This window comes from Chiloscyllium plagiosum, chromosome 33 (assembly GCF_004010195.1).
Source record: "Chiloscyllium plagiosum isolate BGI_BamShark_2017 chromosome 33, ASM401019v2, whole genome shotgun sequence".
In the NCBI taxonomy this organism is placed as follows: Eukaryota; Metazoa; Chordata; class Chondrichthyes; order Orectolobiformes; family Hemiscylliidae; genus Chiloscyllium; species Chiloscyllium plagiosum.
This window is the reverse complement of record NC_057742.1, coordinates 8262293-8286433: the sequence shown is the minus strand read 5'-3', so window position 1 is coordinate 8286433 and position 24141 is coordinate 8262293.

The following is a 24141-nucleotide window of genomic DNA, read 5'->3' as shown; positions in this document are numbered from 1 at the left end:
TGGATTATATTAGGGAACAAGTCAAAACTTTGTGTTGCAGTGTTTTTGAGGTCATTCTCACTGTCATATATCTGTGCACATTACCTCAGGTGTGGTCTCAACATTGCCCTGTAAAACCGAAGCATAATCATCCTTCTTTGTCTTGAATTTGCCTTCCAAAAAGCAATCGCATTCCGTTAGCTTCCAGAATTACTTGCTGTAGCTGTACACTAACCTTTAGTGATTTATGCACTGTGACATTCAGATCTCTCTGCATCTTAGTATTCTGTAATCTCACACTATTTGGATAACCTGCTTTTTAGCAAAATTTTTCCTGTCAAAATGGACAATTTCACATTTTCCACACTACATTTCTTTTGCCAGACCTTTGTTCACTCATTCGATCCATCTATATTCCTTATGAATTCTTCAAAACTCACTTTCCTATCGATTTTGTGGGGTAAAGACATTTTGAGGGAAGTGAGACCTCCTCTTGAAGAGTGCAGCCAGTGAGACCAACATTTATTGATGTTTAAAACTTTGCTGTAACAGTTTAATGCAATTTGATTGGCTTGCCAGACCATTTCAGAGGAAAAGCAACAGTCAACCACATTGCTGTGGGTCTGGAGTAACATGTAGGACAGACTGGATAAGGATGGCAGTTTCCTTCCTGATATACAACAGTGAACCCATTGTGTTTTTACAAAAATCCAGTAGCATTTTTTAATTGTTGTCATTACTAGTGCACTTTATTCCAGATTGCTGAAGTTATCGTGCTTAAATCCAAATAGCTACCATTGTGCTATTTGAACACTTCTACAGTACCTGCTTTTCTCTACACTCTCTTTCCACACACCAACACCAGAGTATTAGGCTAACTGTAAATTATTAGTCCAGTAACATTATATTGTATTGCACTACATCAGTATATTACTATCATCCTCTCCAACGCAGCAGAGAAAATTATTCAATTTTGTCTCATATTTCAGCAGTGAAAGAGTTACAGATTAGTCTGTGCTCTGTTCATTTCTTGCCACTAGAGGAATAACTCCAGAAGTCCTTTTGCCTTTTCACTGACATAATTCAATACCCCAGAGGAAGTGCAATGTGTAATTAGGAAGCAGGTTTTGGCTTTAACTTTCTTTCTTGTACTTCATTCCCTATTCCAAATCTGCAGCGAGATACATTCACAGTTTTGTTTCCATTGATCTACCAACACCCAGCCCGTTTACTCCAATATCAACTCCAGTAATACTCCAATATGTACATAATTCATGCTGCAAAAGCATTCTGGTGGAATGATGTAGCCAATCTGCACTGGACTCTGCAGTAAAATCGATCCCTTCACCATCACTTCCACATTTCTCCCTGAACACCAGCTCAGAATGTGCACAATATTGTTTCACGACAAGCTGAGTTTCTATCCCACAGCCTCTCCAGAGACAGATGAATCACCTGATGAAGGAGCAACATTCTGAAAGCTAGTGCTTCCAAATAAACCTGTTGAACTATAACCTGGTGTTGTGTGACTTTTAACTTTCTCCAGAGACTGCTTCCTTTGTAAAGACCTTTTATTTCTTTTTTTTTTGATCATGGACTGAACTGAGAAAATGATTCTTTTACGTCAAAAGACTGAGGAAGGAATTGCTGTACTCTTAAACAGCAGGTTACTGAAACTCATTGAGAGTTGTCTTTACGCTGTTGATTTGCCATTAAAAATAGATGCCATGGCTCCAGAGGTGTCTTTACAAAGTAAAATGCAACCAGCAACACATAGTTGATTGGGCTGGACATTTGTGACCAGTCGTGGTTGCTAAAAGTCATCAGCCTGATGCCAGTTCTCTGATTGGTTTCTGGGTAGTTGAACAGGTTGCAAATGTAGTGAGAAACCCTCACATTTCTATATGGGCAAATGATGTGTCTCTATCTCTCCAGTAAATTAACTGAAACTAAAGAAAGTGCGTTACTTTCACAATCTGCTGTAAGCTGTGCTTTCAACCAATAAATCAGATACTTTATAAGCCGTGAATCATTCACTCCATAAAGATCTGAAAGATGCTGAAGAGAAAGATCAGAGAGCTGAAGGAGTGGGGAAACAAAAGGAACTCTCCATCAACTCCTGAGTATCGGTGTTGGAAGGTCATGTTGCGGCTGTATGGGACATTGGTTAGGCCATTTTTGGAATATTGCGTGCAATTCTGATTTTCCTCCTATAGGAAGAGTGTTGTGAAACTTGAAAGGGTTCAGAAAAGATTTACAAGAATGTTGCCAGGTTTGGAAGGTTTTAGCTATCGGGAGAGGCTGAATAGGCTAGTGCTGTTTTCCCTGGAGAGTCGGAGGCTAAGAGGTGACATTCTAGAGATTTATAAAATCATGAGGGGAGTGGATAAGATAAATAGACAAGGTCTTTTCCTGGGGGTGGGGGAGTCCAGAACTAGACAACATAGGTTTAGGGTGAGAAGGGAATGTTTTAAAAGGGACCTAAGGGGTAACTTTTTCACGCAGAGGGTGGTGCGAGTATGGAATGAGCTGCCAGAGGAAGTGATGGAGGCTGGTATAATTACAGCATTAAAAAGGCATCTGAATGGGTACACGAATAGGAAAGGTTTTGAGGGATATGGACCAAGTGCTGGCAAATGGGACTAGATTGGATTGGGATATCTACTCAGCATGGACAAGTTGAACCGAAGGGTCTGTTTCCATGCTGTACATCTCTAACACTATTATTCTATGGTGCTATTGAATGGTGCCCTCAGTACAGCATTTATTTTTCCTCCATCCTTAACACTAATGTTTTTTGATCTTTTACATATATATTATACGTGTGCATTTGTGTGTGTGCATGAGGAGGCATGCTCTGGGAGGTGGGAATACTAGAATGTGGTTAGAGCTTTAACCAGTAGAGATATATGACAACAGTCCACAGTTATTTATCTGTGGACAGAATCTACTTTTAATAAACAATAATTCTTGCTCAGTGCTTACTCCATGTTTTCTGCTAACCTGGGTCTACCCAACAGGCAAATTGGTGCCTTTGCGTACTTTGATAGATATTTAAACAATGCAGGTTGACCTCTGACTGATTAAAGTATTGTTCTGAGAAATGGATCAGCGAATAGCTGGCTTGTCTCTACCAAACATAATTGGCTTGTCAACCAATCATTTTTCTCCTCTCACACAATATACTTTGGGTATTTCCTGTGAATATTCCTGACGAGTGCACAATAAAAAGCCTAAGCAATTTGTATCTCCCTTTTCTCACCAGTATTGAAGCTCTGTACTACTAAGTGGCTATTTACTGAAGGTGAAGATGAATGCAAACTGTTGATGGTGCTTAACTTTTCTAAAACAGCCCTGGGTGCGTCAGAGGGTACGTGAGTGACCTGATGTTTTACTGAGACTTCCTGAAGCAAGTTTGCTTCAGTTCAGTGGGAAATAGGAAATGGTGGTTGCAAATGTGATGGCTTAGTGGTAGTATCGCTGGACTGTTAATCCGGAGGAGAGCCAGGTAATGTTCTGGGGACCTGGGTTCAAATCACACCATGGTAGATGGTGAAATTTGAATTCAATCAAAATTTGAAATTAGGAGCCTAATGATGACCATGAAACCATTGTCAGTTGTTGGACAAACCCACCCAGTTCACTAATGTCCTTTAGGGAAAGAAACTGTCATCTCTAATTGGTCTGGTTTACATGTGACTCCAGACCCATGGCAATGTGGTTGACTCTTAACTAATCCAGCCAGCGATACATTCATCCTGTGAATGAATAAAAAAACACCAACTAGTCACAGGCAGGAAAACATGAATTTTCATTTATGTTCTCAAGGCATTGTAAGTTATATCCCCAACCATTGAAATCTTTTGAATGGGCAAGAACACTTTTATAGTCAAGAGTGTGGTGTTGGAAAAGCACAGAAGGTCAGGCTGCGTCCAAGGAGCAGGAGAATCGATGTTTCAGGCAGATGCTGCCTGATCTGCTGTGCTTTTCCAGCACCACACTCTTGACTCTAATCTCCAGCATCTGCAGTCCTCACTTTCGCCAAGATCATTTTTGTAATCTACTCAAAGGCAGCATCCTGCTTGTGCAGAGCACAGTCCTGCAAACTGCAATAATGCTTCTGTTGGTGCTGTTTAAGGGACATTACGATGTTTCTAAGCGTCCTGCTTTTCCTCAGGTAGTGCTTTTTAATGAATTGGACACACCTATGAAGGCACAAGACACCTTGGGTTAAAATCTCATTCAACAGTGCTACACTCCCTCAGTGCAGCACTGGAGAGTTAGCCAAGACCAAAAGCCTGGAAGTCATAGGAACAGACGTTGGCCATTCAGTCCATCAAGTCTGCTCTGCTATTCAATGAAATCAAGGTGATCTGATAACTCCATTTCCCTGTCTTTTCCTTAAAACCTTTACTGATCAAAAATCTACCTCACCTTGAAAATATATTTAAAGGGCAAGCCCTCTGAAATAAAGAATCCCACAGACTCAGTACTCTCTGAGAGAAGCAAATTCTCTTCATCTCTATCTTAAATATGTCACCCCTTATTCTGAAATGAAATCCTGTGGTCCTAGACTCTCCCATAAGGGGAAGTAACCTTTCTGCATCTTCTCTGTCAAGTCCTCTAAGAATCTTGTTACACCCTCAAACCCTGCAGGACAGTCTGAATCCACTACCTCATAATTCAGAAACTGAGCCAAACTGAAACATCCTCAGCCATCCAAAACATCTTAAGCATTCTGAATAAAATTATTTCCTACCCTTTCAATCAGCTCCATTAAAATATTATGTTTTTTTTTAAAAAAATAACAGCCAGCAAGTATATTCTGGGGTTAATATCTGACTGACTGTGTTGAGAGTAATAGGGCTAGTTTGGTGTAGAGTATTGTCAGCCTCTTAACATCTATGATCTATGGCAGTCACAGTCTTTCTAACAGTGAAATACAAAGAAAACATCAGAGATTTAATGCTAATCTGATTCTCTGTGGGATATCAATTGCAAAGAGATGTGTAGAATCTAATTTTGCCCACGTATGCAGAAGGCAGAATTGGAGGGACTCTGGCACATTGTGCTCAGTAGATTAATGTCACGGAATTTACTGGAAGAAAGTCAGCCTCACAGATTACCCAGAGAGCACTGCTCTCTCAGCAATGAGGGGATGCTCAGTATAATAATGAGTTTTGCCTCTTGGCACTTGGACTGTGTCTGGAGATTGGTATAATACTAGATTTGAGTATTTTGAAAATGAATTCAGATTATTGACATTCAAGCATTTCCTTTTACTTAGCGACAAGCTCTCAGCTAATGGCAGAGGCTCAAGTCTTTTTGTTGGACCACAGGCCTGTGACTGCTGAGAGACATGAGGGAGTGAACTGAGGGGATAAAAAGAGTATTTTCAAGAGGAGGACTAATGTAGACCTTAAAACAGATTAGCTTAAATGATATTTTATTTCCTATCATGTACAGTTTTAGGTCAACCTACACACAGCTTGTTCTCAAAGAAAGAACCTGCATTTACATAGCATCTTGCATGAACTGAGGATATCCCAAAATGATTTACACCCAATGAGACAAATTTTGTAAAGTAGGGTTAATGAGGATTACAAGAATCAACGTGAGTAAATAGATACAGTGATTTGTAAAGATACAAATCAGGTATAATCGAATTACATGATGAAAGCCTGAATGGCCTTTGGCCATCTTCATTAATGTAGTTACGGTTGTAATGTACGAAATAGTGGGTGCAAACAGCAGCGAGATAAACAACCAGATTTTTTTTAAAAAATTCATTCACAGTTTGTGGGCATCACTGGCTGGAGCAGCACTTATTGCCCAGAGGACAGGTAAGAGTCGACCTGTGGATCGGGAATTGCATGTAGACCAGACTAGGTGAGGACAGCAGACTCCACTCCCTAAAAGGGAACCAAATGAACTTTTAATGACAATCAGCAGTAGTTATATAGCCACCATCATGTCCAACTTTTTTGTTTTTAAATTAAAAACATCTCGTCTGTTATGGAGAAACATGCATTGATGTTCTTAGGACATTAGCCTGGAGTTCGGGATGACTAACCCAGTAACATTCCCACTATGTCGCTGCCTCTTCAATGAATCTCTAAAATATTGTGTGAATCTCCCTGCTCCTCTTCAAACTAATGCATTGGGACCTTTTCCATCCATAAAACACAGAACAGTACAGCACAGGAACAAGCTCTTCAGCCCAAAATGTTGTACCGAACATGGAGCGATAGCATCATAGAGATGTACAGCGTGGAAACAGAACCTTCAGTCCAACTTGTTGATGCCAAAACGATATCCTAAATCAACCCAGTCCCATTTGCCAGCATTTGTCCCATATCCCTTTAAACCTTTTCAATTCATATAGCCATCCAAATGCCTTTAAAATGTTGTAATTGTACCAGCCTCCACCTCTTCCTCTGGCAGCTCATTCCATACACGCACCTTTTCTGCGTGAAAAGGTTGCCCCATAGGTCCCTTTTAAATCCTTCCCCTCCCAACCTAAACCCCCCATGCCCTCTAGTTCTGGACTCCCCCATTACAGGGAAAATACCCTGTCTATTTACCCTATCCATCACGATTTTATAAACCTCTATAAGGTCACCCCTCAGCCTCCGACGCTCCTGGGAAAACAGCCCCAGCCTATTCTGTCTCTCCCAGTAGCTCAAACCCTCCAACCATGGCAATAACCTTGTAAATCTTTTCTGAACCTTTCAAATTTCACAACATCCTCCTGATAGGATGGAGATCAGAATTGCACACAATATTGCAAAAGTGTCCTAACCAATGTCCTGTTCAACTGCAACGTGACCTCCAACTCTTGTACTCAATACTCTGACCAATAAAAGAAAGCATACCAAATGCCTTCTTCACTATCCTACCTACCTGCGAGTCTACATTCAAGGAATTATGAACCTGCACTCCAAGGTCTCTATGTTCAACAATGCTCCCCAGGACATCACCATTAAGTGTATAAGTCCTGCCCTGATTTGTCTTTCCAAAATGCAGCACCTCACATTTATCTAAATTAAACTCCATTTGCCACTTCTCAGCCCATTGGCCCATCTCATCAAGATCCCGTTGTAATCTGAGGTAACCTTCTTTGCTGTCCACTACACCTCTAATTTTTGTGTCATCTGCAAACTTACCAATTATCCCTCCTATGTTCACATCCAAATTATTTACATAAACAATGAAAAGTAAAGGACCCAGCACCGATCCTTGTGGCACACCAAAGATCACAGGCTTCCACTCTGAAAAGGAACCCTGCACCACTACCCTCTGTTTTCTATCTTTGCACCAGTTCTATATCCAAATGGCTACTTCTCCCTGTATTTCATGAGGTCTAATCTTGCTAACCAGTCTACCATGAGGAATCTTGTCAAACGCCTCACTGAAGTTCATATAGATTACATGCACTGCTCTGCCCTCATCAATCCTCTTTGTTACTTCTTCTAAAAACTCAATCAAATTCATGAGACATGATTTCCCACACAAAAAAGCCTTGTTGACTATCCCTAATCAGTCCTTGCCTTTCCAAATGCATATAAATCCTGTCCCTCAAGATTCCCTCCAACAAATTGCCCACCACAGATGTCACATTCACCGGTCTATGGTTCCCTGACTTTTCCTTACCACATTTCTTTAATAGTGGCACCATGTTAGCCAACCTCCAATATTCCGGCACCTCACTTGTTGTTATTGAGGACACAAATATCTCAGCAAGGGGCCCAGCAATCACTTCCCTAGCTTCCCACAGAGTTCTAGGGTACACCTGATCAGGTCCTGTGGATTTATCCACTTTTATGCAGTTTAAGACATCTAGCAACTTGCCCTCTGTAATTGGCCATTTTTGAAGATGTCATCATCTATTTCCCGACATTCTATATTTTCTATGTCCTTCCCCACTGTAAACACTGATACAAAATACCATATTAGTATCTCCCTCATTTCCTGCGGTTCCAAACACAGGCTGCCTTGCTGATCTTTGAGGGATCCTATTCTCTCCCTAGTTACCCTTGTGTCCTTAATATATTTATAAAATCCCTTTGAATTTTCCTTAATCCTATCTGCAAAAATTATCTCATATCCCCTGTATGCTCTCCTGGTTTCCCTCTTAAGTATACTCCTCCTGCCTTTATACTATTCTAAGGATTCACTCAATCTCTGCTGTCTATACCTGACATATGTTTCCTTCTTTTTATAGTCATAGAGTCATAGAGATGTACACATGGAAACAGACCCTTCGGTCCAACCTTTCCATGCCGACCAGATATCCCAACCCAATCTAATCCCACCTGCCAGCACCCGGCCCATATCCCTCCAAACCCTTCCTATTCATATACCCCTCCAAATGCCTCTTTAATGTTGCAATTGTACCAGACTCCACCACATCCTCTGGCAGCTCATTTCATACATGTACCACCCACTGCGTGAAAATGTTGCTCCTTAAGTCTCTGTTATATCTTTCCCCTCTCACCCTAAACCTATGCCCTCTAGTTCTGGACTCCCTGACCCCAGGGAAAAAAACTTTGTCTATTTATCCTATCCATGTCCCTCATAATTTTGTAAACCTCTATAAGGTCACCCCTCAGCCTCCGATGTTCCAGGGGAAACAGCCCCAGCCTGTTTCTTAACCAAACCCTCAATTTCTTTAGTCAACCAGCATTCCCTACACCTACCAGCCTTGCCTTTCACCCTAACAGGAATATACTGTCTCTGGATTCTCGTTATCTCATTTATGAAAACTTCCCATTTTCCAGCCGTCCCTTTACCTATGATCATTGCCCCTAATCAGCTTTTGAAAGTTCTTGCCTAATACGGTCAAAATTGGCCTTTCTCCAATTTAGGACTTCAACTTTTAAATCCAGTCTATCCTTTTCCATCACTCCTTTAAAACTAATAGAATTATGGTCACTGGCCCCAAAATGCTCCCCCACTGACACCTCAATCACCTGCCCTGCCTTATTTCCCAAGAGTAGGTCAAGTTTTGCACCTTCTCTAGTAGGTACATCCACATACTGAATCAGAAAATGTTCTTGTACATACTTAACAAATTCCTCTACATCTAAACCCTAAACACCATGGCAGTCCCAGTCTATGTTTGGAAAGTTAAAATCCCCCTACCATAACCACCTTATTATTCTTACAGTCAACTGTAAGAATATGTATGCATACATATTTGTTTCTCAACTTCCCACTGGCTGTTGGAGGATTTATAATACAATCCCAATAAAATAATCATCTCTTTCCTATTTCTCAGTTCCACTCAAATAACTTCCTTTGATGTATTCCCAAGAATATCCTCCCTAAATACAGCCATAATGCTATCCCTTATTACAAACGCTACTACTCCTCCATGGTGCCAAGTGCATTAATCCCTTCTGCCTGCGCTTGGTCCACCCACTGAAAGAGGTCAGACAGAATCTCAGCTTAATCTTTCATTCATGGAGTCATACAGCATGGAAACAGACCCTTTGGTCCAACTCACCCATGCCGACCACGTTTCCCAAACTAAATTAGTCCCTCTTGACTGCACTTGGCCCATGTCCCTCTAAATGTTTCCTATTCATTAAACTGTCCAAATGTCTTTCAAACGTTGTAACTGTACCTGCAACTCCCACTTCCCCTGGTCGTTCATTCCACACACAAAAATCGTTGCCCCTCAGTTCCATTTTAAATCTTTCTCCTTTCACCTTAAAAATATGCCCCCTAGGTTTGAACTCCCTCACTCTCAGGAAAAGGTCTTTGCAATTGGCCTTAATTCTCTATGCCTATTATGAATCATTTAAAGTAGAGGAATTCCTAATTCCATTCAGAAGATTGTACTCCTGACAACCGCATTCTGCCTGTATTGATCTAGTCTTTCTAAGGGGGACTTGCAACCTTCTGAACTGAAAGGATTACTAACTGATCAATAGCTGATGTTAGTTTTGCTTTTTCAAAGGCATTATAGCAAGGGAACACACATAAAGTCATAGAGATGTACAGCATGGAAACAGACCCTTTGGTCCAACCTGTACATGCCGACCAGATATCCCAACCCAATCTAGTCCCACCTGCCAGCACCCGGCCCATATCCCTCCAAACCCTTCCTATTCATATACCCATCCAAATGCTTTTTAAATGTTGCACTTGTACCAGCCTCCACCACTTCCTCTGGCAGCTCATTCTATACATGTACCACCCTCTGCATGAAATAGTTGCCCCTTAGGTCTCTTTTATATCTTTCCCCTCTCACCCTAAACCTATGCCCTCTAGTTCTGGACTCCCCGACCCCAGGGAAAAGATTTTGCCTATTTACCCTATCCATGCCCCTCATGATTTTGTAAATCTTAAAGAAAGATAATAAGATATTGCTGAGAATTACACACAATAAGTTTTAATCTCATTGAAAAGCAACTCATGTTTAATTTGTTGTTTTGGAGGTATCAGTGTTGGACTGAGGTAGACAAAGTTAAAAATCACACAACACCAGGTCATTCATCAGGTCCAAAAGCTAGTCTTTCCACATAAACTTGTTGGACCATAACCTGGTGTTGTGTGATTCTTAACTTTATTGATTGAGATAGTCATAAAATCCTCGCACCCCATCCCCAGTGTAAAGCTTTACCATGTATTTTTCTGTGGGAGATCGTGTCCTTTTAAACCACATGCTCTCAGAAGAGCACGTCCAAAAAAAAACTGTGAGAACCAGCGATACACTTCAGAGGAATGCACAGTATTTGGGGAAGGAAAATATTTTCCTCTGTGTCTCAAACAGCACAGAGGACATGGGAAAAGGGACTTTTAGGGGATTCCAAGTGCAATTTCCCAATGAACCACGAGAGGGCAGTAACATTCATTATTAATAGGAATAAATGGCTGTAGTGAGTCGGTCTGTGTTACACAACACCTACAACACTGATTAACCTTTGACTCATTGCCAGTGGCCCCTTTGTTGTATTCTGGTGCAAGCCATCGGAGAGTCTTTAATGTCATGGAAATGTGTAGGCCCTATAATTTACTGTTTGGGATCTGACAGTAACCCACGGTGACTGTGGTGGAGTCAAAAATAGTGCAATTTTACAAAAAAGAAACACAATTATTTCTGTCTAATTAACCGAGACAGAAGAACAGAATCTAATTTTCCTCTGAAGAATTAGGCAGGTTGAATCTCTTTAGTGTATATCATTGATATATTGTTCACAATAGTCACACAAAGGACAATTGTTAAGTTGGAAATTATGTTTTACAGCAAGCTTTTACATAGTTCAAGAACCATGGCTCTCACTGGGGCATGGGAGACTCAACATTCATCCATGTGTTACACATAACCCAGTTCTTCAACCAATCAATGAAGCTCAGGACACTCAAACCTAAATACAACAAACTCACAACAAGTCAAATTGCAGGTCACTCACAAATTTGTGTTAAGTGCTACTTTGGGGTAGCTAAGGGGGCCTCAAGGTATCAGAAAAAAAACTGGAGAAACTCAGCTGGTCTGGCAGCATCTGTGGAGAGAGAAACAGAGCTGATGTTTCAAGTCTAGTGTGATCACTTGTCAGAATTCTGTCAATAGTGCCAAATAACCCATTCTCCAACCCCTTTCAAAGTACAGCACGGGAACAGGCCCTTTGGTCCATCAAGTCTGCACCGACACATGATATCTTTCTAAACTAAAGCCTTTAGCCTCTATGTGTCTATCTGTCAAGATGTCTCTTCCAAATTAGTATTGCATCTGCTTCCATCGCCTTCTCTGGCAGCACATTCCAGGCACTTATATCCCTCTGTGTAAAAAACTTGCCCCTTATGTCTCCTATAAACTTATCCCCTTATACCTTCAACCTATATAATTGACATTTCTACCCAGAGAAAAAGACTCGCATAATTTTATAAACTTCTATCCGGTTGCCCCTCTCCTTCGAAGTTCAAGTGAAAACAAACCAAGTTTGGCCAATCTCTAGGGTTATACCCGAAAAGTCGACTTCTTCACCTCCTGATGCTGTCTGGTTTGCTGTGTTTCTCCAGCCTCCTGCTTGTCTACCCTCCAAACCGGGCAACATCCTGCTAAACCTTTTCTATACTCTCTCCAAAGCCTCCACATCCTTCTGCTAATGTGGCCACCAAAACTGTTCTAAAGAAGTCATACTGGACTGTCAGTCAGTGCTGTCATTTCCTCTCTGATACCTCACCCTCACTCTACCTCTGCTACTGTCCCCAACTCCCACTGGGGCTAATGCTCCACCACTCTCATTACTGCCTTCAACATCTTCCTTCACTCACTCTTACTCACCCAGAACCTAACACCACCAACCTTGCCCTCTGTGCTGCAAAGGAACTTCATTAGATTGATACCAGGATTGGAGGAGACATTTATCAGTAAAGACTGGGTCTTTTTTTCTCTAAATAAGAGAAGGTTGCTCAGTGGCTGCTAGACGTCTTTAAATAATTAAAGGATTTGTTAGAGCAGCTCTAGAAAAAAAGCTTTCTACATGTCAGTGTGCAATAGTCACTAAAAAGCATCCCATAAGAAATCAAATGAAATCTTTTTACAAAGACAGCCATAATAATCATTTGGTAGTTCAAAGCTGACCTATTGTTAAAAAGAAGGCACATTGTGCCGAAACCTTGTGTTGAATACCAATTCAAGGGGAACACCAACATTTATACAGCACAAGAGAGAGGCCTGATTGGTTAGTAAGTGGGCTCTGATTGGTAGAGAGTGTGGTGCTGGAAAAGCACAACAGGTCAGGCAGCATCCAAGGAGCAGGACAGTCGATGTTTCGGGCCAGAGCTCTTCATCAGGAATGAGGCTGGGAATCTCGGGAGTGGAGAGATAAATGGGAGGGGGGTGGGACCAGTGGAAAGGTAGCTGGGAGTGCGCTAGGTCGATGGAGATGGGGATAAAGGTAATAGGTCAGAGGGGAGGGTGAAGCGAATAGGTGGGAAGGAAGATGGACAGGTAGGACATGTCATGAGGGCAGTGCCAAATTGGAAGGTTGGAACTGAGATAAGGTGGGAGGAGGGGAAATGAGGAAACTAGTGAAGTCCACATTGATGCCATGTAGTTGGAAGGTCCCAAGACAGAAGATGAGGTGCTCTTCCTCCAGACGTCAGGTGGTTAGAGTGTGGCGGTGGAGGAGGCCCAGGAGCTGCATGACCTTGGCTGAGTGGAACTGGGAGTTGACGTGTTCAGCCACGGGGTAGTGGGGTTGGTTGGTGTGGGTGTCCCGGAGATGTTCTCTGAAGCGATCTGTGAGTAGGCCTCCAGTCTCCCCAGTGTAGAGGACACCGCATCGGGAGCAATGGATACAATAAATGACATGTGTGGAAGTGCAGGTTAGGCTCTGATGGATATGGAAGGCTCCTTTGGGGCTATGGACAGAGGTGAGGGAGCAAGTGTGGGCACAGGTTTTGCAATTTATCCAGCAAACATTGTCCAATCATAGAGGCACGTCTTTATTTTTTAAAAAGCATCATTCATAGGATATGGGCATTGCTGACTGGACCACCATTTATTGCCCCATCCCTAGTTGCCCTTGAGAAGGTGATGGTGAGCTGTATCCTTCAACAGTCTATGATTCCTAGTTCTGTGATTCTTTAGCCAGGAGCATATCCCTCTGCATGTTCCTTTGCTAAGCCCTCTAAGAGATTTACATTTTCACCTCTCTATTGTTCTCATCTCCCTGTCTCTCTCTCCCTCGCTCACACCTTTCGTCTTTATGCACGCATATATTAAAGTGAAGGAAAAGACTTTATAAAATTCAGTTCTTTCCAAGGGTTTTCATCCCTTCCTCTGAATAAGTGCCATGCATTAACAACTTTATCTCTGATATTTAAGAAGATATTAAAAGAAAAAGTATTCCTAGTTGGTGCATAATCTGCAGATGGTTTCAAGACAATTTTAGTGTAAAAATAGCTTGTTGATATACCAGTCCCGTGTGTCAGCTGAGCTTGCAGATCATTGCAAAGTCAGGAAAGAGAGGACACAACAGGTCAACCTGTTTCCTCCTGAGGCTGAATGACACTTTGGGGTTGTGGGAAGGGTCAAGGCTCTCTGTCCCTCTCCTAGTTGTTGGAGATGCATGCCTGGGGACAGACCGCTCCTCTACCCTCTCCCACACAGCACCTTCCCTGCACCACCTTCCTCTGTATCCTTCTGCCACTGCTCCAACTCATACAAGTTCATTCCCTGACCTCTGACTCTCTTCCCTCCTACTCCTATCGGCGCTGCCGATTGATTTTCATTCGAAGGGAAGTTGGGGTTCATTGGCCAACTCCAGCATTTGTTTCCCATCGCAAATTGCCTTTGATCTGAGCAGCTTGCTTGGCCATTTCTTTGTGCAGTTCAGAGAGTCAACCAGGTCAGGGCAGGTAAGGACAGCAGACTTCCTTCCTTTGAGGACATGAGTGAACCAGATAGGTTTTTGTTTCTGTCCCATGGCCAAATCTGTGAGCAACACTGAGTTCATGCTGGAGAGCAGAAACAGTTCCAATGCACCTGCTCTGCCTCTTCCAAATCCATGTCCACATTTCATGGGCTTTGCTGCCATCCATCCCATGGATAATATTCACTTTGACAAGGTGTCTTTGAATATTAAGGCCAGACTGCGTGGTTTATACCTGTAGAAATGGGATCAAGCATAACCATTTCTCATATCACACTCCCATGATCACTTGCACTGGTGTTGCCAACTCTCTACCATCGCCTCGGAGAATGTCTGACTGCCAGCAAAATGCAGCTACCAAAATGCAGGCGAAAAATCAAAGGAACATTAAAAAGATTGCTCAATATTATACAAATGTTAGACATGGGCGGGGGGGGGAACAAGGGCTGTTTGTCAGTCATAACTCATTCAACTTCCTAACCAGAAGTTATCCCCTCCACGCAGTTCTGACTTTGATCATTGACATGTTGGGTGACAAAGGCCAACATTCATTCATAGGATATGGGCATCACTAACTGGGCCAGCTTTTATTGTCCATTCCTAACTGCCATTGACAGTTGGTGGAGAACTGCCTCCTTGATTCACTGCAGTCCTGTGGTGTACCCACAGTGCTGTTGGGAAAGGGGGTCCAGGATTTTGAACCAGTGACAATGAAGGAATGGTGATTTAGTTCATAGTCAGGATGGTGGTTGGAGTGGTCCTTGCAGGCAGTGTGTTCCCACGTGTCTGTAGTCCTTGCCCTTTCAAAGGATAGATGTCATGGATTTTGAAAGTGCTATCTAAGAAGACTTAGTGAGTTGGTCATATTGTAGATTGTACACACTACTTTACATCAGTGATGGAGAGAATGAAATGTTTAAGATTCGATATGGCAGATCAGGCAAGGGGGCTGTTTTGTCCTGGGTGATGTCAAGCATCTTGAGTGTTGTTGGAGCTGCACCCATCCAGACAGGTGGGGAATATTTCATCAGAGTCGTGACTTGTGCCTTGTAGATGGTGGATGGGCTTTGGGGAAGTGAATTACTTGCCACAGGATCCCTGGTCTTTGACCTGCACTTGCAGCCACAGTCTTGCTGTGGTTAGTTCAGTTCAGTTTCTCATCAATGATAACTCCCAGGACGTTGATAGTGGAGCATTCAATGATAGTAAAGCGATTGAATATCAAGAGGGAAATGTTAGATTCTCTCATGTTGGAGATGGTCATTACCTGGTTCTGAGCATTGTAGGTCTTTTGGCAGAAGGGTACCACCTGATGAAACCTTCCTGGAAAACTCAAAGCCCGTGGGGATGGTGAATTCAGGCACAATCACTGATTTCAAAAGAAATTTGAATAAGCATTTGAAGGCAAGAAACTTGCAGGGATGCTGGGATTGAACGGGGGTGGGGTGGGACCAATGGATTGCTCCTTAGGGGGAGGTGGCATGCACTTGAATGGCCTCCTTGCAGCCATAAATATCCCAAAACCAGATTGGACAGCCTTAACTCACAATATTACGCTGGACTCAATGAACATTAGAAGGGACAGTTGGGACAACGTTAGAAAGAAGATCTAAAGGTCCTGAATTCAATCCCAGGTTTTAGTAAAGGAAAGCAGCTCCTTTCCATTTTAAGGGGCAGCATGGTGGCTCAGTGGTTAGCTCTGTTGCCTCGTAGCGATGGAGACCCGTGCTCGATTCCAGCCTTGGGTAACTGTCTGTGTGGAGTTTGCACATTATCCCTGTGTCTGCATGGGTTTCCTCCGGGTGCTCTGGTTCCCTCTCACAGTCTAAAGCTGTATGGGTTAGTTGGATTGGCCCTAGTAAGTTATCCATAGAGTCCAGGGATTTGCAGGCTGGGTAGATCAGCCATGGGAAATGCAGGGTTACAGGGATTGGGTAGGGGGCATCTGAATGGGATGCTCTTCGGATCGGTGTGGACTCGATGGGCTGAATGGCCTGCTTCCACACTGTAGGAATTCTGTGATAACATGGCAATGGTGACTGGTAATGCAGACAGGAGAAAGCACATTCTCAAGCAAAATAAATAGCAACTAAATCTTTCCCCTGTTGTTTATACCCTGATATCTTTCCTTCCCACATCTTCAGCAAACCTAAGCAGATGCTATAACTTTCAAGCTCTGCATCATTTTCTTATGACCCACCGTGAAGGAATGCTAATTATGCAGCCACAGGCTAAGGGCAACTTGATTGCCTAATCTTTTTTTATGAGCATCTGTTACACAAAAGGCCTGAATTGCACTTTGCTAACTGTGTTCTCCACTGCCTGAGGCTGTTGTTTGGAATAGTCACACACCAGGAGTAATGAGATGCCCTTTTAACTCTGGGTGTCACCTCCTGTGTTCCTGAAGTAAAAGGTTATCCACTGTATTAAGTAGACTGCGCGGCAGGCCATTCTGTCCATCCAGACCAAGGTCATCCTTAACACTTTTGACATTCTTGATTACCTGGAAATATTTTACTATTATCTCTCTGCATGAAAGTTCTGGGCCTGTGTGCTTCCCTCCACTTCACCTGACGAAGGAGCAGCGTTCCAAAAGCTTGTGATTTCAAATAAGCCAGTTAGACCATAACCTGATGTTGTGTGACTTCTAACTTTATCCAGACTTTGCTAGAGCTTATGTAAAACTCAAGCCTTTAACCATCCTTGCTTTTATCACTATGACCTTCTATTTCATTCTCCATCATAAGCTTATTTGACGTCCCCTTAAATATGTTGATATTAATCGCCTCCATTAGTGTCTGTGGTGACAGCACGTTTGACATTCTCAGTAAAGAGGTTTCTTTTGAATTTGATATTTGATTCTGTGGTCCCTGTCTTATTTTGATTGCTTTTCGTTTTGCTTTTTTATGGTGAATTGAGACATTGCCTGCTCTATCTTTCCTCATGTCAGCCTTATCCTTATCTCTTTCAAGAGAGGGACTCCCAGCATAAATGGTGAGTATAAGCTTGAAATGAAGAGAAGACATTCCCTTTGTCTTTGAACTTATGATGACCTGGAATCTAGACAGACCCAGAAACCATTTCAATTATACGAGCAAGTGAAAGTCAGAATGTTTGGAAAGGCTCTGCTCGTTATACCACTGGAGTTTGGGACACTTAGACAAAAATAAAACAAATAACTGTGGTTGTTGGAAATCTGAAACAAAGCACATAAATAGCTGGAGAACTCAACAGGTCTGGTAGCATCAATGGAGAGAGAGTTAACGTTTCAGGTCCAATGACTCTTCATGAGAGTTCCTCCAGCCATTTCTGTTTTTGTCTTTCACTTAGATTTAACTGCTGGCAGTGGTGCAAATGTCTTTTCATTTTGCAGAAATCCTGACATACTCAAGTGTTCAATGCTCAAAACTATTGGCCACATAACTCTCAGAAACATCTATGTTTCAATGAGTTCATAGAGGACATAGGTTTAGGGTGAGAGGGGAAAGATATAAAATAGACCTAAGGAGCAACTTTTTCACACAGAGGGTGGTGAGTGTATGGAATGAGCTCCCAGAGGATGTGGTGGAGGCTGGTACAATTGCAACATTTAAGAGGCATTTGGATGGGTATATGAATAGGAAGGGTTTGGAAGGATATGGGCCGGGTGCTGGCAGGTGGGACGAGATTGGGTTGGAATATATGGCCGGCATGGATGAGTTGGACCGAAGGGTCTGTTTCCATTCTGTACATCTCTATGACTCTATGACTCTGTGTGTACCCGCATGAATGTTTGTGGTCTGTGCCTCTGTATGTACAAGTCATGAATATGTCCATGAAAGATGGAAGAGATCCAACAGAACCATCAGGAGCCAATTTCTTGTAGAGTCAAAAAGGATGTTAAAAGCAAAAGCAGTTCTCAGTATCGTCAAAAATCCAAGCTTGGAATGGGGAAAAATGTAAATAGTTAGTCCTCATCAGCAGACCTGCCCACACTGCAGTAGAAAACTATAAAGACAAATTTGCTTTTCATTATTCTTACAAATAGCCTTCAGCCTTCATATGTACATGGTTTTGCATCCTCCCTGTCTCTGTATTGTAATTTCTCTCTCCTGCTCCACCTACTTGGCTTGCAGTGATTTTGGTGGCTGCATCAGAATTTTTTTTTGTAAAGAGATACTGGTGCTGCTATAAAAAGCAACATCAGGTTGGTATTTTTAACTCCGTTGTCTCTCTACATCATTGGAAGCTGGCACTCTTCCATTCCTCAGAGATATCAGCACAGATGACAAGAAGCTTGAGATTGCAGTAAGACCTGTATCCTCTGCCTCTTTCATTCCGAAGTGCATGGATTTGCCCCATTGGCACTTGTTAAGGCTGATTAGAATTCACTCATCACATTTTCCCCACTTACATCTGCTGCATAAATCAGCAAACAGCAAGGAGCTTGATGCACAGGATGCACTGCAGAAATGTACAATCAACAGCACCTCCTGAAACCTACATCCTCTACCAAGACAAGGGCAACTAGCAATTGGCAATAAAATTCTGGCCCAGCCAGCAATGCTGACGTCCCATGGATAAATAGAAATAAGAGGTACACAGGGATCCAACAACCTCCAAGATACACCTTATCCTGAGTAAAACTATACTGCTGTTCCTCCATTGGGTCAACGTCCTGAAACTCCCTTCCTAATGGCACTGTGGGAGAACCTTCACATGTGATCTGCAGCAAGTCAAGGAGAACATTGACAGCTGTTGTTTCAAAGGCAGCATGGTAGCTCAGTGGTTAGCACTATGGCCTCACAGGGCCAGGGACCTGAGTTCAATTCCCACTTCGGGTGACTGTCCGTGTGGAGTTTGCACCTTCTCCCCATGTCTTCACGAGTTTCCTCCCACAGTCCAAAGATGTGCAGGTTAGGTGGATTGGCCATGCTAAATTGTCCGTAGTGTTAGGTGAAAGAGTAAATGTAGGGGAATGGGTCTGCGTCAGTGTGGGCGTGTTGGACCAAAGGCCCTGTTCGGGTGACTGTCCGTGTGGAATTTGCACCTTCTCCCCATGTCTTCACGAGTTTCCTCCGGGTGCTCCAGTTTCCTCCCACAGTCCAAAGATGTGCAGGTTAGGTGGATTGGCCATGCTAAATTGTCCATAGTGTTAGGTGAAAGAGTAAATGTAGGGGAATGGGTCTGCGTCAGTGTGGGCGTGTTGGACCAAAGGCCCTGTTTCCACACTGTAGAGATTCAATGGAGACACCCTTAGTGTGAAAATGTTGCCCCTTAGATCCCTTCTAAATCTTTCCCCTCACACCCTGGACCTCTGTCCTCTAGTTCTGAACTCCCCTACCCTAGAGAAAAGACTTTGTCTATTTACCCTATCCATGTCTCGTATAAACCTCTATAATGCTCCAGGGAAAACAGCCACAGCTTATTCAGCCTCTCTCTATAGTTCAAATCATCCAACCCTGGCAACATCCTTATAAATCTTTTTTGAACTCTCCAGTTGCACAACATCCTGTCAGTAGGAAGGAGGCTAGAATTGTATGCAATATTCCAAAAGTTGCCGAATCAATGTCCTCTACACCTGCAACAGTGTCAGTGACCCTTGGCTCAAACTTGTACTTCAGTTTCTGCAAAGTGGCTCATGCAAAACTTAAATTTTCATTGAAGCAAATGTTTCTAAGCGTTTACCCAGCAGTAAAGAACTTAGCTCCCCGATACTGTCTATTGGTAACGATCAGGCAAGAGGCAGTGATGACAGCCAGATTCAATCATGGCTGATAAGTTTCTCAACCCCATTCTCCGACTCTCTCGCCATAACACTTGATCCCCTTGATACTCAAGAACTGACCTATCTCAGTCTTGAATACAGATTAGATTATTCCCTACAGTACGGAAATAGGCCCTTCGGCCCAGCAAGTTCACACCGACCCTCCGAAGAGTAACCTGCCCAGACCCATTCCCCTACCCTATATTTACCCCTGACTTGGCAATTTAGCATGGCCAACTCACCTGACCTGCACATCTTTGGATTGTCAGGGGAAACTGGAGCACCAAGAGGAAACCCACACAGGCAAGGGCAGAATGTGCAAATTCCACACAGTCGCCCAAGGCTGGAGTCAAACCCAGGTTATTGACACTGTGAGGCAGCAGTGCGAACCACTGAGCCACCATGTTGCCCTTTGTGTCAAGGCACCCCTGCTTTTGTACTTGAATCCTCTTGTTATGAAGGCCAACATGCCATTTGCTTCTTCACTGCTTGCAGTGCCTGCGTTTTCACTCGGAGTTTGTGCGCAGACTCACAGGCTCCATTGAACCTTCTGCCCAAATAGACTCACACCATTTGTGTGATGCAGTTTTCAGGTTCTGGGAGCTTTGGTGTGTCAAATTTTACGGAAGAAAATAAAGTGGGGAGCGGTTCAGACCTGGTGTTGGATGTGAGAATGTTAGGAAGCAAAAGGTGCAAAATTTGTCATTTCGAAAGAAGCTTTGCCTTTCTCTGCCTTCAGGATGGCCCTGAAGTAGAAGATCATTTCGGTTGAGAACAGAGGGTCAGCATAAAAGTTGGTGTGATATAGCAATGAATGAGATGGAAATGTGTTGCTGGAAAAGCGCAGCAGGTCAGGCAGCATCTAGGGAACAGGAGAATCGACGTTTTGGGCATTAGCCCTTCTTCAGGAATGCTAATGCCCGAAAAGTCGATTCTCCTGTTCCCTAGATGCTGCCTGACCTGCTGCGCTTTTCCAGCAACACATTTCCATCTCCATTAGCTAGAGCAGGAACAAAGACCAAAGATGCTGGAGAAACTCAACAACTCTGGCAGTGTCTGTGAAAAGGAAGATTCATACTAGAGCCGACACATTAATTCTGTTTCCCTCTTCACAGATACTGCCAGACCTACTGAGTTTCGCCAGCATTCTGTTTTGTTTCAGATTTCCAGCATCTGCTGTATTTTGCCTTTATTCCTGGAGCAGGAATTGACGCCATGATGTTATTGTTCCGATCCACACACTAGCCATCCAACCAATTGAAAAGCAACCTCCCGACTAAAATATTTATTTAACATTTATTGCTTCACATGAATAAAGTAAAGCATTTATTTACAATGTTCAAACCTGACAGCCATCCCTATCTTTATACTCACGTCTTCTTTGTCAGATACAACTCTTAGTCTCTCTATGAAAAAAATTGCTTTAACCAAATATGTAGCATAGTTGTCAAATCTTAAACCACGTCTAAAGAGCTTGAAATTTCAATGTGATTAGTAATTCATTAGGAATGATGCACCTAACATTCTAGGAATGTGACATTTTAATTCAACATGATATAGCTATGAACACCACTTGCCAAGAATTTTAGAAGTCAAGTATGTCTAAACACAAGCATTTGTCCTGAAAGGAAATAACAATTATGGTAAACACAAATAATCCTGAGTAATCTATTGTTAATGCTGTTTTGGTTTTATGGTACTTGAGTGATATAAGACCATATATGATTATTTACTGCACCGGAATCATTAATTACATCAAATCATAATTTAAATTGTGGCAGGTGATCGGTGGTTGGATATCATATATTAGGAAGCAAAGCTGATTTAATGTCACCTAAACTTAATTAATCTTTAGTTGATTTGCTGCTGCTCATAACGGTCTGTGTTACAGGTTTACCACTTCTGGCATTGTTTGCAGGGAGCAGTGGGATCTGTTGTATCCCATATAGAGTCAGAGATGTACAGCATGGAAACAGACCCTTCGGTCCAACCCGTCCATGCCGACCAGATATCCCAACCCAATCTAATCCCACCTGCCAGCACTCAGTCCATATCCCTCCAAACCCTTCCTATTCATATAACCATCAAATGCCTCTTAAATGTTGCACCTATCACATTTCCGACGCCCCTCTCCCAAGTCCCTCCTCCCTATCTTTTATCTTAGCCTGCTGGACCAACTTTCCTCATTCCTGAAGAAGGGCTAATGCCCGAAACGTCGATTCTCCTGTTCCCTAGATGCTGCCTGACCTGCTGCGCTTTTCCAGCAACACATTTCCATCTCTGATCTCCAGCATCTGCAGACCTCACTTTCTCCCCATAGCAATGAATGACTCAACCAGTCAGCATAGGTGCAATTAAGGGGACAAAAACAGCAATTGTTGGAAAAGCTCAGCAGGTCTGGCAGCATTTGTGGAGAGAAATCAGGTCCTGAGTTCTGAAGAAGGGTTGCTGGACTCTGATTTCTTTCCACAGATGCTACTAGATCTGCTGAGCTTTACAACAATTGCCGTTTTTGTTTCTGATTTCCATCATTCGCAGTTCACTCTGTTTGCATTTAAAGGGAGACTGGGTGTTCATGGGGTACAATTTTCCCTTCCCTGGAGGTGTCTAGAGAATTGCTGAGGAAAGCAATGAGTTGGGTACCCTATTTTTCTTGGAAGAAATTTATCCCTTCCTCACCACTCCTGTACTTAGATGCCAGGTGAGACGTTTCATGGACAACATTCTTGTCTTGTGGGCAATTAAGGCTCTTCAATGGTCAACTAATGGCCAGCTAAGGGGTTATCCTCCCTTCAGTCACCTGCATTCCTGGTGGGCATAGAGCTGTCATTTAAGTTGAGAGGTCGCATCACTTTTCCCATTCGGGGGGAAATCGGAGGCACGGATGTTGGGATTAGAATATTATGCTGATAAATTCAGCCAAAGAAGGATAGGAGTACGCTCATGTGGAAGATATACCTGTTGGCAAATGGGCCATTGTTCATATTATGCAATTCTATGGAAAACTCATGTCCCGCTGATTTGAAAGAGGAAAATTGTGGGCTCCATCGGGGAACAGGCAAAATTGGGAGCTCAAATCCAAGCAAAATACTGCGGATGCTGGAAGTCAAACATAAAAACAGAAAATGCTGGAGAAACTCAGCAGGTCTGTGGAGAGAGAAACAGAGTTAATTTCATGAGCGTGGTATGAATCTTCTTTAGAACTGAGTGGGAGCTGGTAGGGAAGGATTTTGATTGGTTATTTGAGTACAGGGAGCACCATCAGCAAAGCCTGTCATAACTAATGACAGACAGGAGCACTAGGTATATGTTTAATATGGATTTGTCTGTTCAAGTGGTTCTTCAGACAACATCTATTGACGCTCTATGCACAAGGATTTTGCAGCTGAAATCTCTGTCCCAGGCTACTCTAGTTCCAAACATCAAGTAAAGTCTCTCACATGACAAATCACATTACAAACTGTACCTTCAGATGTTCATCTGCCTCTTCCTTATCTCTGCAGTACACGGACTGGTTTTGCTAGAAATATCCTCATAAATATATCTCTCGTCAATTAATTGAATGTCGTAGCAACTGAAATAATAGTGGATGTCAAACTAAATTGTTTCAGTTGTGTAAAACACCATGAAGAAAATATGCCTTTAAATAATAAAGGGCCAGTGTTTGCTAGCCTTCCAAAGCTGCGATGTGAGCTTCTGTGCCATATTTAACATCACAATGCTGACTGTTTCTAGAGTCATAGAGCCATAAGGATGTGCAGCATGGAAACAAATCCTTTGGTCTAACTCATCCATGCCAACCAGACATCTCTCCTAAATCTAGTCACATTCGCTAACACTTGGTCCATATCCCTCTAATCCCTTTCTGTTCATATACCCATCCAGATGCCTTTTAAATGTTGTAATTGTCCGAGCCTCCACCACTTCATCTAGCAGCTCATTCCATAAACGTACCACCTTCTGTGTGAAAACGTTACCCCTTAGGTCCCTTATAAATTTTTTCCCCTCTCACCATAAACCTGTGCTCTC